This window comes from Trichomycterus rosablanca, chromosome 15 (assembly GCF_030014385.1).
Source record: "Trichomycterus rosablanca isolate fTriRos1 chromosome 15, fTriRos1.hap1, whole genome shotgun sequence".
Taxonomy (NCBI): domain Eukaryota; kingdom Metazoa; phylum Chordata; class Actinopteri; order Siluriformes; family Trichomycteridae; genus Trichomycterus; species Trichomycterus rosablanca.
In genome coordinates, this window is record NC_086002.1 from 5,225,950 (window position 1) to 5,231,949 (window position 6,000).

The window sequence follows — 6,000 nt, forward strand, 5'->3', positions numbered from 1 at the left end:
ATACTGTAAGTAATGTGCTTGTAGTAGCTAATGAAACAACGCTGGTGAATCTTGGGAGCCTTTGAAGCTGATCACCATCGTAATTGAAGACATAGCTAGACATGTACAATTTAAAACCCTTGTCTAACAATGATGTTGGCGCTTTACTGTACGATTTTGCTAGATGATAAACACAGCTAACTTTCATTTTTGGCAACACCTCCAAGCACTGTTTATGAAAGAGCCATGATTAAAGTTAATCTCTTAGCACAGGTGCTATACCAAGTGAGCTGTTACTCTCTGAATAGAACTAAACAATCGAACAACTAAAAAATAATATAAAATAACAAAGGCTATAATATACACTGAAATAACACTAAATACTATAAATAACACTATGTACAAAATTGATAGAAACTACTGAAATGCAGACATACATGACGTTACATTACGCAAGAGATCCATACCATTAGGGATCTTCTTCCCCCCCCAATTTTTCTCCCAATCTAGTCGTATCCAATCACCCGACTGTATTACGCATTACTACTGATGCTGACCTTCACTGCTGATTGAGAAGAGCGAGACAGACACATGTGTAGTAGCCGATTGCATATTTTTACCTGCACGAGGTGAGTTCATATGTGAATTAGCTTTGTGTACAGAGAGCCACACCCTGATCAACGCATTATTCCGCGACTCTGTGCAGACGCCATCAATCAGCCAGCAGAGGTCGTAATTGCACCAGTTATAAGGTCCCTATCTGGCTCCCCACCCTGTGTGAACAACAGTCAATCATTGTTCACGTAGCCGCCCAGCACAGCCGGAGCTGGCAGAGCTGAGTTTCGAACTGAGTTCAAGGTGCGAGTTTCGAACTGAGATCAAGTGTGAAATGTCAGCTCTGCTGTGCTAGCGTGTTCTACCAATGTGCCACCTATACGGCTCTTGATAGTTCTTTACGTACTTCACATTTGGCTCCTGAGGTCTTCGGCTTTTCTCAGACATAATTCATCCAATAAAAACTGGCTTAAATTGTATATATATTTTTACCAGGGGTTTTGTGCTCCTACAAACTTGTGTTTTCACACACTGGCATTTGATATACAGTAAATGGTGTCTGAATGGCAGCCCTGTCATAAATTTTAGATTTGTAATGCTGTACGCTCTTTGCTGAGACCGGCTCACAGAGGCCCCTATTCAGTTTAGTGGGTGTTTTGTGGTCATATATTCCAGTTAGTGAGTCTCCAGTTGTGACCACAGTTCCTCTTTGATAACGCTGTTTGCACCTGATGCACCTGTACTGTGGATTTGCCTCATGTTGTTTGAAACGTTATATTAAAGTGTTAATTGTAAAGTGTTAATTATCAATCAACATTCTTATCTGTGCAGCTATAATTGTGATTGGCACTTTAAAGTTTCTTGTTTATTTGCTGTGTGTTATTTTATTTACCATATTAAATCATAAAATCATATTCACATAATCCTGTCTGTCTAGTTCTAGTCTGTCCAGCAAATGTTCTATGATATACTTTCACATACAATAAACAATAATGGTTTGTAAGGGCCCACAATTTACACTGCATTGTCTGAACTAAAAACCAAATCATGAAGTTCTGTCTATAGATGTCTGATCAAACTGTGGGAAGGAATAGTTTAGGGCAAGTATATAAAACAGTACATGAGGCTTTAAGGGTGGTGATGCAGCGGTCTACTACGCTTGCTCACAGTAAACTGAATACTTCTTGTGAATGATGGATTTAAATGTTTTATTATTAATTAATATTTAAAAAACTCTAAAAACATGTATTCAGTTTGTCATTATAGGTGATTAAGTGTAAATTGATGAAGTCCATCCATTCTATCCATATAAAATCCAATCCACAACACTAAAGTCAAAGTCACTATATATGAGTCTACTTACTACTAATAGCAGCCTAAATTTAGTCCATCACACATCCTCTGACTCATACCAAGAGACCCCACCAAAAGTATTTTGAATTGGCCAGAACAAACAAGTGTCACAAAAATAAAACTGCAGCAGATGAAACTTTAGCACTCAGAGAAACCACCAGCTCGAGAGGAGCTTCCTTTTTTAAAGCTGCTGCAGTCACATTTTAATGGCCGGCTGGTCTACAGTTAACATTTAACTAATCCCATTGTTCTGCAATGAGTTCTGCAATGCAGGAGAGGCTACATGAGAACATTCTCATGCCCAGGGTCCAGAAGTCACACGTAATAGCAAGAGAACATTGGTATATGTGTTTGTCAATACATCAAAATAGTCAAAATGAAACAAAGTTTATATTGTATATTTGGAGTCTGATGATCTTTTTAAATTTTTGACCAAAATGAAAACATTAATTAAGAAAGCACTGTTGTGTCAAGCAAAATAAGCAAGAATAGGCAATGGTTCCACTTGCAAAACTGCAACAATTAGTATCTTCAGTTCTCTAACAATTAAAAAGTGTCATCAACAGGAATCTTGATGTAACACAGTAGTAAACACACTTTTGACCCAACTTTCTTTGATTGTGGAGGCATTAAATTCTACATTCTGGAATTAATAGAGTAGAACGCCTTTATTTGTCATATATACGTACATATACGGGTGTACAGTACAATGGGATTCATCCTTCGCATATCCCAGCTTGTTTGGAAGCTGGGGTCAGAGTGCAGGGTCAGACACTGTCAATGCTGGGATTCAAACTCTCAACCCTTCAATTGACAGCCCAAAGCTCTACCCACTAGGCTACCACTGCCCCTGTGGTTGGGGGCAGCATGCTGGCACAGTGGGTAGCACTGTTGCCTGGGTTTGATTCCTCTCTGTGTGAGTGCATGTTCTCCCTGTGTCTGTGTGGGTTTCCTCCGGGTGCTCCGGTTTCTGCCCTCAAATTTAAAGACATGCAGTCAGACCAACAGGAGCCACTAAAATTGTCCTAAGTGTGTGTGTGTGTGTGTGTGTGGACTGGCAACCTGTCCTGAACGTTTCTTGCTATTGACCCAATTACAGGATTTCAACCCTAATTTAAATAAAGCAGTGGCATTGAATAGTCTGTAGTGGATCATCTAGATCATAAATAGACATTTTATACTTCCTTGAAGCCTTCCTTGCATATATCTTACACAATCAGACTCTTAGAAAAATGCTGCACCCTTTCTTTTGACTATCACTGTGTTTGTATTCAGAGAAGCAGCCGACATTCTGTCCTTGCTGCGTCCTCATGGAGAAACTCAACAGACAATTCAATGACACTTCAAAGCTGCATATTAGCACTAGTTTCTGCCCTGTTATCAACCTTGGACTATTTGATCAGAACCTTGGTGAGGGTTTTGATTATTATGCTGAGTTTTTGCAATACGCCCATGTCCCCCACATGCCAGTTTGATGGAGCTACATATCAAGCACATTCACCGATGCATAGAAGTGTATCATGGTCGCAGAAAATTGAAGTACAGTCAGGTGTGGATGATGTATCCTGTTCCTCTGTAATGCTGCTAGGCTCACTTTCCACCACAGACAGCAATGTAGCCTGTAACTGTTTCAAGTTCTTCCTGTGTCTGTTTTACCTCCAAACAACATGCAGAAAGGATATTCGGCACACCTGAATTGTCCATAGTTAGAAGTGAGTGAGATGTGTGATGTGTGAGTGTGTGATGATTTGCAATTGACTGACATCCATTTTTGTGGTAGGATCAGACCTAAATTTTGAATGGATCTGATTGCTGTTTTTACCAATCAATCGAAAATCTGAACTTTTTATGTACAATAGTATTCAGACTCTTTATTCAAAGCCCATATGGTAGCATTTGGATGCATCTCTACAAGCATCGCACACCTACATTTGGGCAGTTTATCCCTTCATATCAGATCCTTTCTAGCTTGGTGAACTGCCCTCTTTAGGTCTCCAACCAAATTTTTAATGGGGTTTAAGTCTGGGCCGCACATAAACAATCAGAGACTTGCCCCAAAGCCACTGCAGTATTGTTTTGGCTGTATGCCTGAGCCTGTCACCCCAGTGGGAGTTTGTGTGGGGGAGATTTGCTTTAAGGATGCTCCTGTATTTGGCTGCTTTAATGCGCTTCCGGTCTTAATAATTTCAGAATCCACTGTATTTGTGTGGGAGTAAATTATAAGGGCCAATGTCTTGTGACTGGATTAATAGTCATGACTACATTTATTTAAAATATACATCAAATATTTATGGAGCAACATCAGCCATTGTTCTAAATGACCTTTCCATAGCTTAGTTTAAGATTCTTTGGTATCTAACTATATGCAGGCCAATTCATGGCATTTTATAAACTGTTAGCACAATGCAAAGTTTTTTATGGTAAGTTATCAAGATTTGACAAGCATGGTCATGTTTAATTTTGCCCAGTTTAAAAAAAAGTAACATGAAGGGAATCCACATCTGGTAGTTCCTTTTAATGAACTGAATGAACAATCCATGCTAAAAATAGTTTGCATTAAATCGATTTACTTAACTGAAAGTCATGGTTATCAGTGTTTGACTTTAAAAGAGCTGAATATATTAATGTGCCAATCACAAGAGCTACTGCAAACATCATAGTCCAGCAACATCAGCATCGGTTATCAGCTTCTTTTCAATTCTGTCACTTTTGTCTCTAAATTAACTTTAAAGAAAAAAATCAATTAAGAGCTAATCTCATCATCAGGGTGGCACTGCAAAAAGGGCCTGTGTTTGATTCCCTGGTGTATGTTTGTGTATGTTTGTGTGTGTGTGTGTGTGTGTGTGTGTGTGTGTGTTTGTGTGTGTGTGCCCTGTGATTGACTGGCAACCTGTCTAGTGTGTTTTCTGCCTCTGCCCAGTGAATCTGAACTGTCGTGACCCTGACCAGGATGAAGCAGTGGCAAAACAGACAATAAATGAATGAATTTTTACAGGTGTATAGTTGGGGTGTAAGATTAAAGATGATTGTGACAGTTCAATGTACAGGGGTTGGACAAAATAACTAAAACACCTGTCATTTTAGTGTGGGAGGGTTCATGGCTAAATTGGACCAGTCTGGTGGCCAATCTTCATTAATTGCACATTGCACCAGTAAGAGCAGAGTGTGAAGGTTCAATTAGCAGGGTAAGAGCACAGTTTTGCTCAAAATATTGCAATGCACACAACATTATGGGTGACATACCAGAGTTCAAAAGAGGACAAATTGTTGGTGCACGTCTTGCTGGCGCATCTGTGACCAAGACAGCAAGTCTTTGTGATGTATCAAGAGCCACGGTATCCAGGGTAATGTCAGCATACCACCAAGAAGGACAAACCACATCCAACAGGATTAACTGTGGATGCAAGAGGAAGCTGTCTGAAAGGGATGTTCGGGTGCTAACCCGGATTGTATCCAAAAAACATAAAACCATGGCTGCCCAAATCACGGCAGAATTAAATGTGCACCTCAACTCTCCTGTTTCCACCAGAACTGTCCGTCGGGAGCTCCACAGGGTCAATATACACGGCCGGGCTGCTATAGCCAAACCTTTGGTCACTCGTGCCAATGCCAAACGTCGGTTTCAATGGTGCAAGGAGCGCAAATCTTGGGCTGTGGACAATGTGAAACATGTATTGTTCTCTGATGAGTCCACCTTTACTGTTTTCCCCACATCCGGGAGAGTTACGGTGTGGAGAAGCCCCAAAGAAGCGTACCACCCAGACTGTTGCATGCCCAGAGTGAAGCATGGGGGTGGATCAGTGATGGTTTGGGCTGCCATATCATGGCATTCCCTTGGCCCAATACTTGTGCTAGATGGGCGCGTCACTGCCAAGGACTACCGAACCATTCTGGAGGACCATGTGCATCCAATGGCGGTGCCGTGTATCAGGATGACAATGCACCAATACACACAGCAAGACTGGTGAAAGATTGGTTTGATGAACATGAAAGTGAAGTTGAACATCTCCCATGGCCTGCACAGTCACCAGATCTAAATATTATTGAGCCACTTTAAGGTGTTTTGGAGAAGCGAGTCAGGAAACGTTTTCCTCCACCAGCATCACGTAGTGA